Raw genomic sequence first — 22,753 nt, forward strand, 5'->3', positions numbered from 1 at the left:
TGAGTAGGCATGTATAGGATTGCACTATTAGGTAGGATTCCAGTTGCTGGCTGAGTGTTAACCCGTCAAGTCCCATTCACTTGGCTGTCTGTGTGAATTGGCCCTTGCATATAACTGCACATGCCCACATCAGCACTGTCACATCAAAGGAACGGATCTGTCCAAGAGCTTCTGTTGTCAGAGACCTTTTAAGGCACATTGCTTCTAATCTCAGAGAGGAGAAGCCATAGTTGCCTAGGTCATTTCTCCAATCATGGGCATGAACCAACTGATCCAAAACGATGGCAAGGGGCTCTCCCTGCTCATTTGGCTTATCAATGTGTGGTGCAACCCATAAACCAGTTTGCAGTGAAACAGTCAGTATAATCTACTTACAAACCTAAGTATGCAGTCCAGTTGAAAGCCTTGGGTATCACTACTGGGCCATACATACCATGACCCAGTTGTGGTCCTGCCAATGGGAGAAGAACCTGCTCCCACACAAAAAAAATGGAATGACTTTCCATCATATTTCCAGAGCCTTCATGGGCTTGTTTGACTGAATGGGCCTTTTTTTTTTGTTTACTGGGACCCCTGTTGTGCCAGTACCACTTACACATTTTCCCCCAATGCCATGCAGAATAGATGAGGTATTGATTTGATAAGCAAAGGACTCTAGCAGTTGTCAACAAAAGCAAGCTGTCGCATGATCTAACGTGTTGAAGGAATTCTGCATTTACTTAACCAATGCAGCTGGCCGAAGCTGGCCCTTTTGCTTTTCTCAGACTCTTAATCCTTGTCTTCATCTCCCTAACCAACCCCAAGTGCCACTGACCTTCAAGGCCTAAGAGCTTGGAAACTGCAAAAGGAATAGCTACACCTGTGAGCAGCAAAACGTTGCCACTGGTATGACAACAGTTTGCAACCCAGCCGGAGTCTCTGCCAGGGGTTTAAGATGCATCCATCATATTGGAATTTCCATGGGAGTCCTGTTGTTGACTTGGTATGGATGTTATGGATGTCACAGCATGGTTAAGGCAACAATTCCAGATGGAAGTTGGAACTCTGGAATACAGGATGACTAGCAAGTTTTTCCGCATGCATAATATACAGCTGTTAAGAACCCCAGGAGGCAATCTTAATCTCTAGGGCTGCCATACGTCCAAGGGGAATTTCTGAAAGGTGGTGCTGGACCTTGAAAAATTACAGGGGGTTTTGGCGTTTTTGTAGAAAATTTGGGGTCTTTCAGGGTGTCCTGGTTTTTACTTTTGGAAATACGAAACCCTATTTATCTCAAACAAGAGATATTCATGTAATGCATTTGTGTGGCCAAACAAGCTCATTGATATTCCTGTCTAGTGGGAAAAATTGAGCTAATACTAAAGCATTTCCTAATGCATTTTGAATGTGTGTGCGTGCATATAAACTACAAATGTCAAAATGTGAATTTTAAGTATGAATGTTGAATTCTAAAATTCAAAATGCGAATTTTAGTTTTCAAATATTAATGGGGAAACTTGACAGCCGGAAGCCAACCTTGCACCAGAGTTTTGGGACCTGGGCAGCAAAAGTCAAATTGTAGTAATAAGTATTTAAGTCCTAAATCCATAGTTTAGCAGTAGGTCTTTATTAGGTCCAGCCGTAATTTTGTAAAAGAGTAGCAAGCTTTTGAGTTCTTCAGAACTCCTCCATCAGGTAAGTGTTCTGGAGAACTTGAAAGTTTGGCGATAATTTATGCACCATTTTGTTTGGCCCTGATAAAGGTTTACTGCCTGATGGCAGATTTGTGAGTTTTCAATTACGGGCCAGCAGCGCCCTTTTTGCTTTGGAAGAATTTTAAGGCATATCCTTCGCTTGAAAATTGCTGCCCTTCCAGACCAACCGATGTTGGCGAATCCATCAGATTCTGTCACTGTGCAAACTTCTGGTTCTTGTGAAGATGTGAGCGGTGCGGCACGACTTATGCACTGTGGAGAAGGACCACAGCCAAGCACTTACGCAAAGGCCAAGCCGTAAAGGGAGAATGGAAGTGATGCTGCAACGCCTCCATTCAACCGACTGGACTCATAACCACGCCTATCATCTGTGTAAATCCCTTGGCTTTTATCACTGCTCACTCTTCCTTGTAAAATTAACATTCTGCTCATCCGAAGCTAGCAAGGCAGGGAAAATAGCTTCGCCCTGCGCCGACATGCTAGTATGCTACAAGGCAGTACCTACGTTGCACTTCCAGTATGTTTCAGTACGGATAATATACTGAGAATTACTGTAAACTTTTTATTGTGGGAGCCATTAGTTTTGCTTTGTTGCACAGATTGTACTTACGAGTTAAGGGTTGGGGTTTAAAAAGAAAAATTGTTTTTGCATGACTATAGTTTTTAGTATTTGTGCCTTTAACTTGCCTGTCATGACTCTGTACAGATACCTTTCCCGTCCCCCTCTGATCATCTGTTTGCAACGACTTTTATATATTTTGATGGTCTTTTGTTTGTTTCTGCTCATTCTTATTCCTCCTGGCGCCTGCCCCCCCCACCCCCCACAAATCTATTGTAAATGTGTATATATAAAATAGAACTGGATTTGTATTTCACGTGCCTCAATAGGATGTAAAAAAAAAAGAAAAGAAACGATTCATTTTGTACAGATTTTTCTTTAGCACTAATTCTTGTCCTGAGTATTTAGCAACTTAAAAATAACTAGCTGACCTGTCTTATTTCTGAATTGTTGTGTTGAATGGAAGGAGTAATTCTCTCTTGTCTTTTTGAAAAAGCAGTGTGTGCGTGTGCCACACAAAAACACACACACACATTGTAATCCTTCCTGGTTTGCTGTTATTTATAATGAGTTACATCTATTTTGTCCATTCTTAGAGTCTGGAACAAATTAAATTGATGGCTTACGCAAACATGCTGTTCATTCGCTTTTAAGAAGGGGTTATCATCTTCCTCCTTTCAAATGAACTGGAGTGGACACTTCTGCAGAGATGCTTCCTATTCCATGCCGCTTATTCTCAGCCTTATCCTGTTCCACACACCCCACCTGCAATATGGGGTTGACAACACTCACCTAGCTTGAAAGAATTACTAAAAATAATATGTGAAGTGCTCCTGAGCGCTTGATGCGTGCTTGTAGCCCATAGCCTAATATTACGTGGCCCGTAGCACGCTGCAAACCCACCTCTCTGAGAATCTCTTCCACCTCTGTGTTTGCATGTGTGAAAAGAGTTGGGGAGCGAAGGAGATGGGGTAGTGCAGAAGGAAGGCGATGGGATGGCACAGGTAATATGGGGCAGGGAAAGGGGGCGGCACAGTGTGTGTGTGTGTGTGTGTAATATACTCAGAGTCGAGTGTGGATTTCATGCTCTTTATTCAGCTCATAGTGGTGAGGAGGAATGAAAGTTCCCCCAAAGTATCTGCTCTATATACATTATTTACACAATGGGCTGCATGTGATTGGCTAATTCCGGAATTCTCCTGTAGGCCAATCGGGTTGTGGATTCACTTCCATCTGGAGCTGGATTGGTTGGCTAATGCAGACCAATCATACTGCTGCATTGTTCTAGGACCAATCAGACTGCTGCATTCTGGATCCTATTCAACTCAGTACATAACAGTGAGAGAGAGAGAGGTGCAGCAGTAGAAAGAAAGAGGGATGGTGCCAAAGTAGAGAGAAAATTACTGCTGCAACCTCCACTCACTTTGTCTCTACCTCTCCCTGCTGCTGGCATGTGGCCCAGGCAGATTATCCCCAAGGAAATGCACCCTTGACAGAAGAATACGACTCCATCAGTATTAATGGCTGCATTAATTCCAAGTTGCCTTATACCCGCTCAGATTACCTATCCAAGCCCATCATTGTCTACTCTGTGTTTGTTGCTTTCTGGAGTCTCAGAAAGAGGCATTCTCATCCCCTGCTACCTGAACCTTTTAACTGCAGAGGACAGGAATGAATGAGAGCCCTTTGCTACGTTAAGCATAGACTATGCTATTGCGCTATAGGCCAGCCCTCTGTTTCCCAAACTTGGGTCTCCAGCTGTTTGGGGACTACAACTCCCATCATCTCCAGCTACCAGGACCAGTGGTCAGGGATGCCCAGTTCGCCCAGTTGGAAAGGGATAATATCAACAATATGGAAAATGCTACTTCAAGACTCTACAAAATCCCTCCCCGCAAAATCCCTCACCCCAGTTTGCCCAGTTTGGTATTGGGGACACCTGACTTGCCAGTACTGTAAAAGTAAAGGAATCCCTGACCGTTAGGTCCAGTCGTGGACGACTCTGGGGTTGCGGCACTCATCTCGCTTTACTAGCCGAGGAAGCCAGCGTACAGCTTTCGGGTCATGTGGCCAGCATGACTAAGCCACTTCTGGCAAACCAGAGCAGCACATGGAAATGCCATTTACCTTCCCACCAGAGCGGTACCTATTTACCTACTTGCACTTTGATGTGCTATCAAACTGCTAGGTTGGCAGGAGCAGGGACCGAGCAACGGGAGCTCACCCCCTTGCAGGGATTCAAACCGCCGACCTTCTGATCAGCAAGCCCTAGGCTCTGTGGTTTAACCCACAGTACCACCCACGTCCCGCCAGTACTGTAGTACAAGTGAAAAGGATCTAGGGGTCTTAGTAAACCACAAGCTTAACATGAGTCGACAGTGTGAAACAGCAACCAAAAAGACGGTGTGTCAAGTCCAAAGTCCATCAGTCAGGAAACACAGACCAGAGTCAAACCCAAACCACAGTCCTGCAGAGATCCTAGAACAGGCTTCCTCAAACTCGGCCCTCCAGATGCTTTTGGCCTACAACTCCCATGATCCCTAGCTAGCAGGACCAGTGGTCAGGGATGATGGGAGTTGTAGTCTCAAAACATCTGGAGGGCTGAGTTTGAGGAAGCCTGTCCTAGAACATGCAAGCCAAAGCCAATCACCTTGCAGGTGAGCAGAAACAGCACCTCAGCTCTGCTTCCTGTTTGTACTTTGCATGCTGATTGCAGCATCTGGGCTTGATGAGACAGGTCACCCTCACCTGTCTTGAGCCTACTCTAGCTGAAGAATGACACACCTCCTCCCCAAGCTAGCAAGCCCAACCGTTGGCTGTGGGCCCTTGCTCCTAGAGCATACCTCCTGCTGCTCCCTATGCCTCACAGCCCACCTTGTTCTGGCCTAAGACCAGCAGCTGTGAGTCTTGCCGGATCTGCCCCCTGCCTGGGTTAGGGTGGGCTGTCTTCCCAGCTTACCCCATGGTGTGCACGGGAAATCGAGTTCACGAGATAATGGCATTCCAAGAGATCTCTCAAGAGAGAAAGACACAAGGTTCAAGAGAGATCTTTTCCAGCGACCTACTTCTCAAAGAACATCACATCACCTCTGCAGGTCCCGTACAGCTAAGACAACAAAAGTTGCTGAGGAGGTAAGAGTTCCTGTGCTCTCATTATAGTTAGGAAAACACATGTGGGGCGGGGTGAGCTAAAATAGGAGACGCATTTTGTGAAAAACTTTGCCTCCTGGAAATTGTACCTGCACCACATTCTAGCAAAAAAATTCTCTCCCTCCCCCACCTTACAGAATGAGGGCAGTGAGTATTGCCCTCATTCTGATTTGATTTACAGTGGTACCTCGGGTTACATATGCTTCAGGTTACATACGCTTCAGGTTACATGGCGCAGCACAGCGGTAGGCCCCATTAGCTAAAGTGGTGTTTCAGGTTAAGAACAGTTTCAGGTTAAGAACAGACCTCCAGAACGAATTAAGTACTTAACCCGAGGTTGAATTTGACTAAACTGCGGGAGGCAGTGGAAGACAGGAGTGCCTGGCGTGCTCTGGTCCATGGGGTCACGAAGAGTCGGACACGACTAAACAACAACAAACCACTGTATTTGCATCTAACGAAATTGTATAGATCGGAATAGCTATACCATTAAGACTATTCAGACTGAGAGCAATTGCTTTCTGTCCTCACTTTGATTTGGCTTTGCAGCCAAATTTGTTTAGTTTGGTGAAAAGCAGCTGTATGAAAAGCTCTTGATCAAAAGCTGTAAGCTTCCTGATTTTGAAGAAGCCTACAGCTGTGTGCATGTAGGCTTCCTGTTTAGACCTTCCACCGAATGGAGTTGAGAGGCTGAGTCAGCAGGCTCACTGTCATTGGGCATGGTGCCAGAGGGTGTCTCCCCATTCCCTCCTCCACACTTTATCCCTACACCCTGTGAAAAGAGTGGATGTGGTTTCAGAAAGGGAAGAAGAAACCACAAATAGGCGGAAAACACTGCATGATATAGGTAAGCAACGCAGATTTTACCGTAATTAAAACTCTGTCCATTTTTTTCTCCAATAATTTTAGTGGGTTTTTGTTTCGCATTGCTCTTCAGCTGTGCTCAGTGATTATCCAGGTCTACTAGCCATGATATGTTACAACAGTGTATGTTTATTTTACAGTGGTACCCTGGTTCTCAAACTTAATCCGTTCCAGAAGTCTGTTCCAAAACCAAAGCGTTCCAAAACCAAGGCATGCTTTCCATAGAAAGTCATGCAAAATGGATTAATCTGCTCCAGACTTTTAAAAACAACCCCTAAAACAGCCATTTAACATGAATTTTACTATCTAACGAGACCACTGATCCATAAAATGGAAGCAATAAACAACGTACTGCAGTCACACAATCAGCAGCTGAACTGGGTTCCACACAGTCACAAAAACAAAACGAAAAGAGCTGCAAAAACAGACCGACCTCAGCGTAACCCTCATAACGGAAGTGTGTCACTCAAATTAGAAGCATAACACTCAAAATGGAGCACATTCAGCTTCCGAAAAAAAGTTCGCAAAACGGAACACTTACTTCCGGGTTTGCAGTGTTTGGGTTCCAAGTTGTTTGAGAACCAAGGTACCACTGTACTTTAAAGCATTTCTAAATTGTTTAATGTTTTAAAAGCCTCTTAAGTGGTGCACACTATATGCTATTTCCAAACAACATCCAGCAAAAGAAAAACACCACCTAAAACTAACCAAACAGCAGTATATAAACATTTAAAGGTGAAGATTTGACGCTTTCTCCCTCACAAAGTTTTTGATTTGGGCTTCCACTGAAATGAGGCTGCATTTTAAGTAGTATTTTAATCTTGTTTTTAAGTTGTATTTTAATCAATTGTTTTTATACCCGGTGTTAGCCGCCCTGAGCCCGGTCTTGGCCAGGGAGGGTGGGGTATAAATAATAAAAAATAAATAAAATAAAATAAAATAAATAATATAAACAGAAGTAAAACAAAGATTTGAGGGAGTCTTGCACACACACAAAATTGTGGTATTGGAGGAGACATGCCTCTGAAAACAATAACTTGGGTCCTGCTTGTAAGCTTCCTGCAGGCATCTGGTTTGCTACTGTGAGAACAGGAACATGGATCAGGTGGGCCTGGGGCCTGATCCTGCAGGGCTCTGTTGGATGTTTCAAAGTGGGAAGCTGCTGCGCCAGCGACTGACTTTCCCCAAGATAATAAATTTGGATTGCACGCTTCCCCGCTAAAGCGCCACTGAAAGTAGCAGGGCTCCAACAACAGCATAAAAAACATTAAGCTATATAGTTAAAAGACAAGCCAATAGTAATAGCAACACACCTTAAAAATATATATCCTTATCAGGCAAGCAGAATTGATTGCTGTGCTGCTGTTGCCGGTTTTTCATTTTTGCAGAGATTAGGGTAACTACCAACACCCAGCGGGTCAGCCTGTGTGAATGTTTTCCTCCCTCTTAAAGTAACCTCCCCTTTTGGAGTGTGATTAGATTTGTGTTAAAATGCTAAAGGTCACTAAGAGGAAATAAAGTCAATAGTGAAATGCGTCTGAGTGTCACCTGCCCGGACAGACTTCTTATTTTAATTGGCAACATTAGCATTTAAAACATTTCCTCAAATGAGCTGAAAAATGCTGGGCCAATCCCATTTCTCCTCAATATATTTTGGCTACCCATGTAGGATCGCACCTCTTTGTATTTCACGTTAATCCATACGCTTCAAGATTTTTCCGATGAAAATAGGACATCCTCTTCCATAATACTTACTATTATTTGACTGAGTTGCCTCAGCCACTCTGGGTGGCTTCCAACATACATAATTTTTTAAATAAAACATTGAACATTAAAAACTACCCTATCCAGGGCTGCCTTAAGATGTCTTCTAAAGGTTTCTGGTTCAGACGGGGGTCACATAACTCCATACCCTCCAACATTTGGCCAATGGAAATAAGGACGTTCTAAGGACGTGGGTGGCGCTATGGGATAAACCACAGAGCCTAGGACTTGCCGATCAGAAGGTCAGCGGTTCAAATCCCCGCCACAGAGTGAGCTCCCATTGCTCGGTCCCTGCTCCTGCCAACCTAGCAGTTCCAAAGCATGTCAAAGTGCAAGTAGATAAATAGGTACCACTCTGGCAGGAAGGTAAACGGCATTTCTGTGTGATGCTCTGGTTCACCAAAAGCAGCTTAGTCCTGCTGTCCACATGACCCAGAAGCTGTACGCAGGCTCCCTTGGCCAACAAAGCGAGATTGAGTGCCGCAACCCCAGAGTTGGTCAGGACTGGACCTAATGGTCACTTTACCTTTACCTTAAGGAAAAACAGGACAGTCTGGGATCAAATAGGAAACCAGAATGGCTTATGTAAATCCAGGACTGTCCCTGGAAAATAGGGACGCTTGGAGGGTCTGTTAACTGCACATTGCTTTGAGATTACAGCTAGCTTCACACTGAATTCTTCGGGATGCCAAATAGGCAAGTTCACATATATATTAATAGGGTTTCATAGCTACACAAGTTATTAACTGATGGGATTTGCCTGTTCCCAAAGTCCTGTTACGAATAGGCCCTTTGCCCTGCCTTATGCCCAACACACACACACAGGCTCTTATGTGTAAGAAATATTTATCCAAGCAGGTAAGAGTCTAGGTTTGGCAGCAAGCTTAGAGTTCTAAAGTCATGATCCTGGAGTCCAGGCAAGGCACTCTGAACAGGATGGAAGCTGCAAAGATGTCCCAAAAGTTACCCCTTTTCACCTGCCACACTTAAAAAAAAAAAATTACTGAAGATTTTCTTGGGTTACCAAAGTACATACAGCTTCTCTGCTTTCAGTTCAGGGAGTTCCTTCTACAGATCATTCGTATTCGATGTGAGACACCGTTATAGACAGTATAAAATTGGGGGAGAAAAGAGGTAGGAGGAATGAGGTAGTAAATTTGCATTATTCTACATAGTGTATGTTTAAAGTTTTTGTGTCAGCGTCACATGGGTAGGTTCTGTTTCTATTCATTTATTAGTTTTTGTTGGCAGTGAGAGAGATTTGGGGGACAGGGAACGGATGGTTGCTTATAGTTGACCTGTCCCACTTTTTTTGGGGGGGGGTGTTGTAAACAAAATCTGCCCTTTCCCCCTTATGGGGTATCCAAGCGCCCGTATAGAGTCCTTACGTGGATTCCCTATTGGTAGGAGAAAATAAGGGACGCGGGTGGCGCTGTGGGTTAAACCACAGAGCCTAGGACTTGCCGATCAGAAGGTCAGCAGTTCGAATCCCTGGGACGGGGTGAGCTCCCGTTGCTTGGTCCCAGCTCCTGCCAACCTATCAGTTCGAAAGCATGTCAAAGTGCAAGTAGATAAATAGGTACCACTCCAGCGGGAAGGTAAACGGCATTTCCGTGCGCTGCTCTGGTTCGCCAGAAGCAGCTTCGTCATCCTGGCCACATGACCCGGAAGCTGTACGCCGGCTCCCTCAGCCAATAAAGTGAGATGAGCGCCGCAACCCCAGAGTTGTGCGTGACTGGACCTAATGGTCAGGGGTCCCTTTACCTTTACCTAGGAGAAAATAACAGAGGCCAACCAGAGAATATTGAGAAGCAAAGCAGCTAGTAAGCCTGATCTTTATTGATCTGTCACAACTATATTTCTGCCCTGTTGTAAAGATGAGAAAGCAAGTGAAAGGGATTCCTTTCTGAGTTTTGAAGATCGTGATTCATGGATGACTTCTTCAGAACAATCCTCCGCAAAGTATCACTGTGATTCTGGGGATCACAAAATCAATGAGTACAGTACCACAGCACATCCCCAAAAACTTTTCTTTCTCCCCAAATGGCAAGCTTCAATCCTAACTGCGTGACATTTTAGAATTTAACATCTCTCTGTGTGTTTTTTTTAATATCATGTTAACAAGTGAGGACAGTAGATGGTGCTCTAAGATCTTTGTTCAATTCTTTAACAGTGACCAGGAAAGAGAGGGAGCCTAGAATGCTAAAAACTGCCTTTTTAATGAGCGTCACAAGCAACCATGCTGTGTAACTGGCAGATAATTGATAGTTCTTTGCATCTGCCAAGTGCATTATTATTTATTATATGTTTAGATGCCCCTTCAACTTGAGTTCTCAGGAAAAGACTCGGATGAGTTGGTTAGCACAGCTGTTCATTGCCTGCCTCAGCTCATCCTAGCAAGCCAGTGATATCAGGACAGTATTTTGGGGAACAGAAGCCCAGGGCCCCCCACTCAGCAGGAGGGGGGGAAATCACCCTAAGCATTGCAGCAGAGCTGGCTTACAGCATTTTGAAGTAGGTGAAGTAACAAACATTACCATCTAAGCAAAGGCCTCCCTGGGAGATCATTTGACATATGTGAAGTGGTGGCAGTGGCACCCAGAGAACCACTGATTCAACTAAGTTTTGGCCTGTGCAGACCTGTTGAAATTAATGGACCTAACTTATAGGCCTGAGCGATGTATTGATACCTCGTCCAGGACCGGTAAACATAAACATCTTGGAGATCCCAGGCCACAGAGAGGTTAGGCTGGCCTCAACCAGAGCCAGGGCTTTTTCGGCTGTGGCCCCGATCTGGAGGAACGCTCTGTCACAAGAAACAAGGGCCCTGCGGGACTTGACATCTTTCCGCAGGGCCTGCAAGACAGAGCTGTTCCACCAGGCCTTTGGCCAAGGCACAGCCTGACCTCCTCCTCGGGTAATCCTCATAGAACGCTAGCCCAATGGTTGCCATGAATTTGATTTGAACTGATTTTACAATGAATTGACTTTAGAATGTATTTCAATTAATTGATTGTGATTTTATGTAAACTGTGTTATTTTTACTGTTGTTAGCCGCTCTGAGCCCAGCTTCAGCTGGGGAGGGTGGGATATAAATAAAATATTATTATTATTTTATTATGAGGAGCAGACCGCAATGGCAGCTTTACCTAGCGGTATACCACAGGTGAAAGCAACACCGCTCCTGAGTCCCTCTGCTACCAACGCCGCTTTCAACATCAGTCCACTGGTAGCAGAAGGACTCAAGAGAAGGGGCAGTTTCACCCACAATATTTTTTTTAAAAAAGGTAAAGGACGGTTAAGTCCAGTCAAAGGCAACTCTGGGGTTGCGGCGCTCATCTCGCTTTTCAGGCTCAGGGAGCCAGCGTTTGTCCACAGACAGCTTTCCGGGTCATGTGGCCAGCATGACTAAACTGCTTTTGGTACAACGGGACACCGTGACGGAAGCCAGAGCGCATGGAAACACCGTTTATCTTCCTGCTGCAGCGGGACCTATTTGTCTACTTGCACTGGTGTGCTTTCGAACTGCTAGGAAATAGGACATAGCAACAGGAGTTCACTCCATCGCAGAGATTTGAACTGCCGACCTTCCGATCGGCAAGCGCAAGAGGCTCCGTGGTTTAGACCACAGCGCCACCCACAATATACTGCCAGGTGAAGCTGTCATCGCTCTGCCCTGCATACCACAGGAGGAACAAGCTGAATTGCCAGGCCGATACAGCTTGTTCCCCACCCCCCAGCTTCATTAAACTGCTCCCACCCCCCAGCTGCGTGAGCCACAATGCCTGGCACAGGAGCCAGAGAGGCATGGGGTTGCTCAGCTGGGGGACAGGAGTCTTCCTGCGCCCCATCTGAGCTGTGCAAAGGAGCCCTAATGCTCCTGGTCACGAACGGGGGGGGGGACATTGGGGCTGGCTTATTTGGGCAGGGGGAGCCCCCCAACAGAGCAGCACAAACAAACTGTGTGGTCCCGACCCATGAGGTGTTGGAGTGAAAGCACCTCAGCTCCTGTGGTGAGAGCTGTGGCAGTTTCACCCCGGGCCTCACAGGTCTAGGGTCAATGCAGTTGCTATTTCAACATCACAGTATATTGGCAGATCGCAATGTTTGGCTAGTGGTGCATCGTCCAGCCCTACCTGGTAATGTTAATTAATTTCAATGGGTCGGTTCTGAGCAAAGAGTTGAATGCTACCTATTATGTTTAGAGTCTAAAAGGAGCTAACCGCACCACTGTTTGTGCAGCACATGGAAAGACCTAAAGAAGTGGGTAACTCCATCAGATGGGCAAGGTATTATTATTATTATTATTATTATTATTATTATTATTATTATTATTATTATTTTATTTATACCCCGCCCTCCCCAGCCAAGACCGGGCTCAGGGCAGATAACATCAAATATAAAAACAATTGATTGAAATACAGCTTAAAAAACAACATTAAAATACAACATTAAAACATTAAAATGCAGCCTCATTTCAGTGGAAACTCAGTCAAAAGCTCACATCTGTACAGAGTGGCAATTTTATATATCACAGCTAGAAAAAAAATATCACAAAAAAGAGCAGATTCATATAAAATTTGCTTGTACTGAAGAAGAAGAAGAAGAAGAAGAAGAAGAAGAAGAAGAAGAAGAAGAAGAAGAAGAAGAAGAAGAAGAAGAAGAAGAAGAAGAATTGCCCCAACCACTCCTGGCAGCTTCCAACATATATAAAAATATAATAGAACTTCACTTTTAATTTGTATACCACCACTAAGGTGCTATACAGTAGCACCTTAGAGACCAACTAAGTTTGTTCTTGGTATAAGCTTGCTATAAGCTGCACATGAAAACAAGAACATAGTTGGTCTCTAAGGTGCTACTGGACAATTATGTGTGTGTGTGTGTGTAATATTCAATAATCAATCAGAATAGTACACAATAAAATTAACTCTCAAAACATCAGCAAATAATAACAAAGCAGAAATTCACTCCACAGTTACAATAAATAATTACTAAACTATGATCGATAAAAATAACCGCAAGTCGCAATGCACAGAATACCACAATACATACAAAACCATATGAAAGGGTCAAATCCGAGAAACAAAGAGCACTTATAAAACTATTTTTTAAAAGAGAAATAAAAATCCCGAATTATTTAAATGCAAATTCAGAAATAATTGAAATGCAGTACATCTCGCCAGAGTGGGGAAGACTGCAGCCAGCTGATCTCTGTGCTGGCCTGGGCTGCTGGCCAGCTGCTTAAGTGAATGATGGGCAACTTCCAAACCCTCCCTGCGTTCCCTTCTCCTGATTTGTTATCTTTAAACCAGACTTGGACCAGGCGGCCCTTCGAATAGAGGGCTGTCCTCTGTAAAGTGTGTGTGCGTGCATGCACCCCCCCTTACTGGGTATCCAGGCCTTCTCTCCGCCTCCAAAGTGCCCTCTGGTTATCTCCTTCATATGAAGAACAGTCAGACTATTATGGTCTTTAGCCCTGTTGCAACACAGGGCAGGTAACCAGTATGATGCTGGCACGCCCTGAAATGTGCATTCTGCTCTGCTGCCAGAGTTAAAAATGGGTCTCTGAGCCAATTGGGGTTGCGAGTGGAGTTCTGGACCAGGGCCTGGGAGACCACAGTTCAGATCCATGCTCAACCATGAAGCGCAGACAGTGGTTTGGGGCAAGTCAGTCTCCTTCTGCCTAAACGTTGTCATGAGGATGAAAAGGGAAGGGGGAAGAACAAGACACACGTGTACCTAGAACTCCTGGGAAGAAAAACGGGGTATGATTGTTACAGTAAAACTGTGAGTGATGGGGTTGGGGAGAGAATATTGTTTTCAACTGTGCATTTGATAAAAAACACCCTGCAATTCCAGCTCTAGAAAGAAAAGAGAGTTTCTGCAGGTGCTCAGAAGCACTGTATCCCGAGTTGCTATTTCTTTTTCTTTCAGAACAAGCTGATTCTCATCACAACTGTCCCATTTGTGGGGAGTCCATTTGCAGAGCCGCACGCCTGTCCCATTTCAGAAGACATCTGAAAGCAGCCCTGTTCAGGGAAGTTTTTAATGTGTGACATTTTAGTGTATTTTTTTGTCTTTGTTGGAAGCCGCCCAGAGTGGCTGGGGAAACCCAGCCAGGTGGGCAAGGTACAAATAAATTATTATTAGTATTATTAGTATTATTATTATTCACCCCCAAAATAATGCGTTCCCTCTAGCGGAAAGGCCACTCTGCAGATGCTCAGAGGCACTCAGCCTGAGCTGGCAAAATGTATTAAAACTAATAATCTAGTAATCCTTAAACCATAGCTGTCAATTTTCCCCTTTTCTTGCGAGGAATCCCATTTGCAATAAGGGAATTTCCCTTAAAACAAGGGAAACGTTGACAGCTATACCTTAAACAAAATCCCGATTAAAGCAATATTATCCCCCCCAAAAAACCTCACTTTGGGAGCACGTTTAAAAAATTCAAAGGAGGCCCCCAAGTTTCTCAGTTTAAAGAACAAAAGCTCCTGTTGACTATTGCAAGGAGAGGCCATCTTTAACCTTCTATTTTTGCGTTAGTTTGGGAAGCGGAGCCCAGCAGCAGCGCTACAGCCCAGCCAAAATGGCTTCTGGAGCGAACGAGGAATCGGAGCACAGGCACCCTTAATCCGGCGTCTGAGCCGATTTCGCCACTCGCTTGTTTTCAAGCCGTCAGATCCTTCGGGAACCTCTTTTCGTCTCCCGTTTGAGCAGAGCCTTTCATCGCAACAGGAGGCAAAAACAGAGAAGCCTGCCTTCCTCCAAGCAGTGCTGGGGTTTTAAAAATGGCTGATTTCCATTCCTTCCCCGCCGGGTCCATCCTGAAACTTTGATCGTTACCTGGATTCGAAATTCCGAGCGCACAAAAAATAAAAAATAGAGACCTGGCGGGTGCAGCTTGCATACCATCTAATCAGCATTGCCCTTCAAAACATGAATTGCACACTAATTTTATTTTTGCATGGGAAGGGGATCAGCATTGCCCTTCAAAACATGAATTGCACGCTAATTTTATTTTTGCATGGGAAGAGAAAGATGCAATGGAGCTGCTCCCCTTTGCACGCCGGTTCGCGTGCAGCCCATTTTTAGAGCAACTGGTGCTCCGCAAGCGCTTGCAAATGAATGGGGAGGCGTGTTGCAATGGGTGGGGTGAGCGTGTGCGTTGAGCTGCGCGTGCATAAAGGCCGCGAAGCTCGCCCGCCGAAGGCACCCGGGCGCGCCGCTTGCAAAAACCCTTTTCGTTTCGGCAAGGTGATCGAGCCTTGCCCTTTCCTTGCTTTTTTTTGCAACAGAAGACGCTGGAACGGGACGCGCGGGGCGGATGGAACGTTCGGCCGCGCAGGCAGCACGCGAACCCGGAACCTCCCTTCCACTGGCTGCTTTTCCCTGCTGCTAGCCCGTCAGGCGCGGTGGCCAAGTGGTAAGGCGTCGGTCTCGTAAACCGAAGATCGCGGGTTCGAACCCCGTCCGTGCCTCGGAATTTGGGACTTTAAACTGGCGTCACGGCTTGCAAAACGAGGGCGATGGGAACGTCCCTTTCGCGAGCCGCTTTTTGTTTTGCCAGCCTCGTCTTTCCTTTCCTGGAATTTCCTCCGCCCGCCCCCACTCTCGCTTTTGAAGTGGATGTGGGGGGGGGGTGAGGGAGGAGGGGGAAGGGCTAGCATTGCGGGCTTTGCCACCCTGTTCTCCCTCCCCCACCACCCCCTTGGCTGCTCCTCCCTGGGGAGGCGCTCAGGCACGTGCGCAAGCGCTCCGATTTGCCCTGCGAGAGCAGCGGGAGCTTGGAGCGAAAGCGGCTGCAAGGCCCCTCCATTGCACGGGGAAGCAAGGCTGCAATAATAATTTATTATTTATACCCCGCCCATCTGGCTGAGTTTCCCCAGCGCAAGCGCTCCGATTTACCCAGCCAGAGCTCGGAACGAAAGCGGCTGCAAGGCCCCTCCATTGCACGGGGAAGCAGGCCTGCAATAATAATTAATAATAATAATAATAATAATTTATTATTATGTATACCCCGCCCATCTGGCTGAGTTTCCCCAGCCACTCTGGGCGGCTCCCAATCAAGTGTACAGTACAGCCCAGCAGCCCAGGCCACCACAGAGATCAGCTGGCCGCATTCTTCCCCACTGTGGCGAGATATACTGCATTTCAGTTATTTCCGATTTTGCATTTAAATATTTAAATGCATTTAAATAATTCAGGATTTCTATTTCTGTACAACAGTATCTATCTACTACTATCGATCTACAACTGTCTATTTAATGCTGTACTGTTGAGTTTACAACAACAGTACAGCGTTAAATATTAAAAACTTCCCTAAACAGAAAACGTCCCTGCAAAAGATTGCTGCAACTGCAAAAGACCGCTGCAGGCGTGCCGCGTTCGAAAGGCTAGTTAGGGAGCCGAGTTAGGAGCCTTTGCTGCAGCCCACGCACGGCGGAGTGGGAATGGGAAATGGCGTTGCGGCGGAGGAGAGGCCCACGCGCGGAGCCACATGCGTGCAAACAGACAGACAGTCTTCGCGCAGCAAAGGACAGAGAGGCCATGCAATAAAAAAACCCAACACCACCACCCCGTGGATTTTCCCCGGGTGGCACCGGGATCTTTTCTTTAAAAAAAAAATGGGTGCAGCATTCCCACCAGAACTAATAATAATACTTCCATCGCTGCGTTGGCTGCTTCAGGCTTGGTCTTGCACAGAGAGTGCATGCGACGCAATGCTTTTTGCAAGAAACCCGAGAGAGGAGGGAGAGCGGGGCTCTGCTCTTGACGTCATGCGGACTTGTCTATCTTTGACACATGAATTGAATTTATTTGCGGTGGGGGAAATCCTGGGACGTGTGGGGATGGCTCGCTCCTGAAAGGAGGAGGAAAACCTCGCGCAGAGGAGGAGGGCATTAAGTGGGCGGGCGGGTTTTCGCTGAATAGGATCCCGTCGGCCCGCCCCCGCACGATGGGGAGCATCCTCAAGATTAGGATCCGCACTAGACGGCTCTGCAGTCAGGAAGCGGGAGCAGGAATTTTTCGCTTCGCATCCACCTGGAGTCCTCTTTTTGGGGGTGAGAGAAGGAAGGGATGGGGGACTCTTCCAGGGACTGTTAGCTGTAAGAGACCTTGTTTAGCCTGGGAAAGATGTGGATTAAAAAAATGGTTTCCAAGAGCTGGCCTCTGTATGGATGAAAGTTGGGGTGTCTAGGCGACGTTTCGACGAGGTCTCACTCGTCATCTTCAGGCTGGTGACCTCGTCGAAACGTCGCCTAGACACCCCAACTTTTACACGGGAAGACACCCGAGGACACCAAAACCTGCATTCCTGTACCCGTGAAAATCTACGAAAGCATATATATATATATATATACACAGAGAGAGAGAGAGAGAGAGACATCTGACTAGTTTGCCCCAGCCACTCTGGGCACCTTCCAACAAATTAAACTCGTTAAGCACAGTAGTTGTTGTTTAGTCGTGTCGGACTCTTTGTGACCCCATGGACCAGAGCACGCCAGGCACTCCTGTCTTCCACTGCCTCCCGCAGTTTGGTCAAACTCATGCTGGTAGCTTCGAGAACACTGTCCAACCATCTCGTCCTCTGTACTCCCCTTCTCCTTGTGCCCTCAATCTTTCCCAGCATCAGGGTCTTTTCCAGGGAGTCTTCTCTTCTCATGAGGTGACCAAAGTATTGGAGTCTCAGCTTCAGGATCTGTCCTTCCAGTAAGCACTCAGGGCTGATTTCCTTCAGAATGGATAGGTTTGATCTTCTTGCAGTCCATGGGACTCTCAAGAGTCTCCTCCAGCACCATAATTCATAAGCACAGTAAAACATCTCAAACATTAAAAACTTCCCTAAACAGGGCTGCCTTCAGATATCTTCTAAAAGTCAGATTGTTGTTTATTTCTTTGACATATGATAGGAGGGTGCAAACGGTCGTGATTCGCCACTTCTGCGCATGCGCATGATGTCATTTTGGGTGCTTGCGCATTCGCGAGCAGCGAAACCCGGAAGTAACGCTCAACCCGAAGCTACTTCAACCCAAGGTATGACTGTACTGAGTAAACCCTTGGTGCTGGATCTCAGTGTCCGGACTGAACGATGGGGCAGAGACGCTCCTTCAGGTATACAGGTATAAATTTGCATGCCACCCTATACCCGCAGGTTTCAGGGTGGTTCACAAGATAAAATCACAATAGAAATAATAGTAATAAATAATCCCTCGCACGACATTTTTATATTTATTTTAAATTGTACTATTGCCACTTTTATTTCCAATATAACAAAATACAATAGAAGAAGCAATAAAAAAAATACAATTTGACACCATGCAGCATTTAGCACAGCACGTTACAATTGTTGCAACAGGCAGAAGAATCACGGATTGGTTTGTCAAGACCCTCAGCAATTTCTGAGTAGTCCGTGGGGAAGAAAGTCGCTATTAAAGTCCCATGCAGCTGGGGGGAAAGTTGGCATCCCTACTGATTTGCATGACATAATTAGGCGTTATTTCACCCTGGATTTTTTTCTTGACTTTTCTCTTCCCTAATGAATTGGAAGGGGGCGGGGAAGGGCACTTCCACATGTTGTGGCATGCCCTTAGATCAGTTATGTAGAAATTATGTAACATTTCTTGATACAAGTGCTCAATGGGGCTTTCCATTTGACTTGAATGACTGTTTTTCAGAGAGGCATGGGCTGCCGGTATCCAAACCAAAAGAGGAGGGGGGAAAACACAAAATAATTGTGGACACTGTTGTCTATTTATTTTTAATTATTAAAATTTTAAAAGTTACAAAAAGAAAAGAAAAAGAATTAAACATAACAAAATAATGCAATACAAAAATCAAAAATACTACATACACATAGCAAAAACAAAACAAAAACATTTAAGAAAACACATCCAATACTTTCAATATTGTTATATTTCATTTACTTGTTTCAGCGACTTCCTCACACCTCCCTTTTTTGTATTCCACTTCAATTAATTGTTTCAGCAAATCCTTTCCATCTTCCTCAATTTTCTGTCCTATAATTTATCTTAATACATTCTAACCTTATTTTTCCCTTTAATCCATTTACAATCTATTGTTCTTAATTCTTTATAGCATTTCTGCTAAAGCCATGTAACTTCATTCCAACCTCTTTCTAACATTCATTAATTTTACAATATTTCTGTAAGTAATCTTTAAATTTCTTCCAATCTTCTTCCACCGACTCTTCTCCCTGGTCTCGGATTCTGCCAGTCATTTTGACACTGTTGTCTAAAGGCCCAACAACCACATGCTCTCTGATGGAGCATCGACCGCTTCTGAACTCATCTCCCCAGTAATGTTTGGGACATGAAACACATGCCAGATGGGTGGGGTAAAGTAAAGGTAAAGGGACCCCAACCATTAGTTCCAGTCGTGGCCAACTCTGGGGTTGCGGTGCTCATCTCGCTTTATTGGCCGAAGGAGCCGGTGTACAGCTTCCGGGTCATGTGGCCAGCATGACTAAGCCGCTTCTGGCTAACCAGAGCAGTGCATGGAAATGCCATTTACCTTCCCACCGGAGTGGTACCTATTTATCTTTTTGCACTTTGATGTGCTTTCGAACTGCTAGTTTGGCAGGAGCAGGGACCGAGCAACGGGAGCTCACCCCGTGGTGGGGATTCGAACCGCCGACCTTCTGATCGGCAAGTCCTAGGCTCTGTGGTTTAACCCACAGCGCCACCCGCTGTGGCGGGTCCCACCCCCTCCACCACCCATGGCTGCGTTTGACCACAATCCCACCAGCTCCTTTTTTCCATTTTTGTTTACAAGCTAATGTTTAGGCCAAAGGCTGGCCCGCGCTGCATTTCTCTCCACGAAATGCAAACTTGCAGTTCAAAAGGGTGACTCGGCAGACAAACAGATCGACCCAAAGAGCAGGCAGCACAGACTTTCTGGACGGAAGCCCAGAACTTGTCTATGATTTCACGTCAAATGTCTCTAGCCTTTCCCTCCTCCTCCTCCTCCACTGTTGACAACAGTTTTGCCTGCAGAACTAAGCAAACTCAAAGCTCGTAGGCTTCCAACAGCAGGAGAGGTGTTGGACATGAATGTAGTCTTAGAAGTAGCCCTGAGATTTTCACAGAATCATGGAATCAGAGTAGGCCTTGAAGTAGCCTTGAAGTCTACTGTACTGCGCCTTGAAGTCTACTCTACTTCGGAGTTAGTGTCCCGTCCCCCCAACAGATGGCTTTCCAGTCTTGGCTTGACATCACCAACCCATCCCTTCCTGGTAACTGGTTCCTTGGATGAACTACTCTTCGATGAATTGTTACATTCCCCCCATCCCTCCTGTACTTAAAGCATTACAGAAATAAGAACTTATATTTTGTGACTACAAATAGTAATTGGCTTTATTTCATTTTTACCCCACCCTTCGTTCAAGGGACTCGGAAGAGAAGCATACATGATTGTCACCCCTCCAATTATCCCCATAAGAATCCAGTTAGATTGTAAAAAGAAGAAGAAACATTTTTGTTAGGGATTGCAGAACAAGACCTGCCAAGAAAAATAAAGAACTTTTTTATGTATGCTACAATAGTGGCAAGAATCTTGATAGCACAAGGATGGAAGAATGAGGAAATCCCAACGAAAGAACAGTGGCAAGAAAAATTGATGAGCTATGCAGAGTTGGCTAAATTGACATACAAACGGCGTGATAAGGACAGCTGTGACTTTAAGGAAGAATGGGAACTTTTTACAAATTATCTAAAAACACAACAAAATGAACTGGACTCCTTGGCAGGTTTTGAATAAACATACACAAATTTATTGGTTGATAACATGATAGACAACGCAAGGATATATATAATTTTATAACATGCAGAGAATAATATGTGTAGAGAAATCAGAGAGAGGAGCTGGGGGAAGTCCCTGGTGGGGGGGAGGGGGGAGGGGGAAAATAATCTATGTGATTATATGGTTTGATAATTTGTTATGTTGAAATTGCTTAATAAAAATATTTTAAAAAAAAAATCCAGTTACATAAGTTATGTTGGAGAACATCTGGTCAAATGGTTCTGAACTGAGATTTGCCTCGAGTCCAAATCCCTTATACCACACTGGCATTCTGGGAACCTTTGTTTCATTTATTTATTATGTATCCCACCCTTCCTTCATCAAGCTCACGGTGACGTACACGGTTTTCTTCCCATGTTATCTTCACAACAACCTTCTGAGGTGGGTTAGTCTGAGAGGACTGACTGGCCCAAGGTCACACAGTGAGCTTCATGACATGTGTGGGGATTTGAACCCAGGTCTCCCAGGTCCTAGTCTGGTGCTCTAACCACTGCACCACATGTTTCTGACTAAACATGCTTAGGATTCACTAATTATTATTATTATTATTTATACCCTGCCCATCTGGCTGGGCTTCCCCAGCCACTCTGGGCAGCTTCCAGAAAAATATTAAAATACTGTAATACATCAAATATTAAAAGCTTCCCTAAACAGGGCTGCCTTCAGATGTCTTCTAAAAGTCTGGTAGTTGTTGTTCTCTTTGACATCTGATGGGAGGGCATTCCACAGGGCGGGTGCCACTACCAAGAAGGCCCTCTGCCTGGTTCCCTGTAACCTCATTTCTCACAGTGAGGGAACCGCCAGAAGGCCCTCGATGCTGGACCTCAGTGTCCAGGTAGAACAATGGGGGTGGAGACGCTCCTTCAGATTACTGACTACATCATTTGGGACTTAAGTGATTGTACAGAATGAGCCCAAGACATTTTTCTACCTCAGGCCGAAAAAAAGTCCCCTCTCACCCATTGTTAGTGGTAAAAAATACACTAAACTAATTATTATTAATAATATTAATATTTTGTTGTTGTTGTTGTTTTATTTATATCCTGCTCATCTGGACAACGGTATACTCCGAGCCCCTTACAGCACATAAAAAACGTATCTATCTACCCTTTAACAACTCCACCAAAATTTGATGTCTAAGGCAAGCTATCCCATCCTGCCCAATGATAGGGCTGGACTTGCTGGCACGGCTCATAATGTGTCCTACTGATTTCAGTGTATGGAGCATGCTCCCAAGCACTATGTGTAGAATCAGATTGCCAACTGATAAGAAGAAGAAAATGGCCTGGCCCAATCTTGTTAATACAGTGGTACCTCAGGTTAAGTACTTAATTCATTCCGGAGGCCCGTTCTTAACCTGAAACTGTTCTTAACCTGAAGCACCACTATAGCTAATGGGGCCTCTCGCTATTCTCATCCTGAAGCAAAGTTCTTAACCCGAGGTACTACTTCTGGGTTAGCAGAGTCTGTAAGCTGAAGCGTATGTAACCTGAAGCGTATGTAACCTGAGGTACCATTGTACTGTTAATTGGATTGTACACCATTTGATGCCTGAACTGACTTCTAAGCAGTTTACAGAATATAAAAAAACAGACACTCAAAAGCAGTTAAAATACAAGGTTAAATGGCACAGTTAGAGAGTATCATTAAACAAATATACAACCATCGGGACAAGAAAGCTTGGTCCAGGCCAAGGCATCAAGAAAATACTGTTGTGGAAAATGCTTTAACGTCTTTAGCTGCAACTTGACGTGCATAAAGCAACAACGGAAGCTTTTTAGGGCAAGGAAACAAGTATTATCGTCGTTCTTGTCTGTACATCAAAACTGCAGGAAAAGGCACAGTTGAAAAATTGGAAGCTATCTCTATCAGGCTGTTGATTCAGTTACGGAATTTA

At 45.1% G+C, this 22,753-nt stretch overlaps 2 long non-coding RNA genes across 2 annotated transcripts in view; one reads left to right on the forward strand and one right to left on the reverse strand.

The window, feature by feature from the left end:
- Positions 1-22,753, reverse strand: part of LOC309363030 — a 111,725-nt gene that overhangs the window by 72,109 nt on the left and 16,863 nt on the right. The window lies entirely within an intron of this gene.
- LOC309363072 lies at positions 9,450-14,225 on the forward strand. Its single transcript, XR_014165220.1, has 3 exons — positions 9,450-10,435; positions 12,868-13,799; positions 13,969-14,225. It is a non-coding gene; the product is annotated as an uncharacterized lncRNA (long non-coding RNA).

The sequence above is a fragment of the Podarcis melisellensis genome (assembly GCF_964234715.1).
Source record: "Podarcis melisellensis genome assembly, chromosome: 2".
NCBI classification, from domain to species: domain Eukaryota; kingdom Metazoa; phylum Chordata; class Lepidosauria; order Squamata; family Lacertidae; genus Podarcis; species Podarcis melisellensis.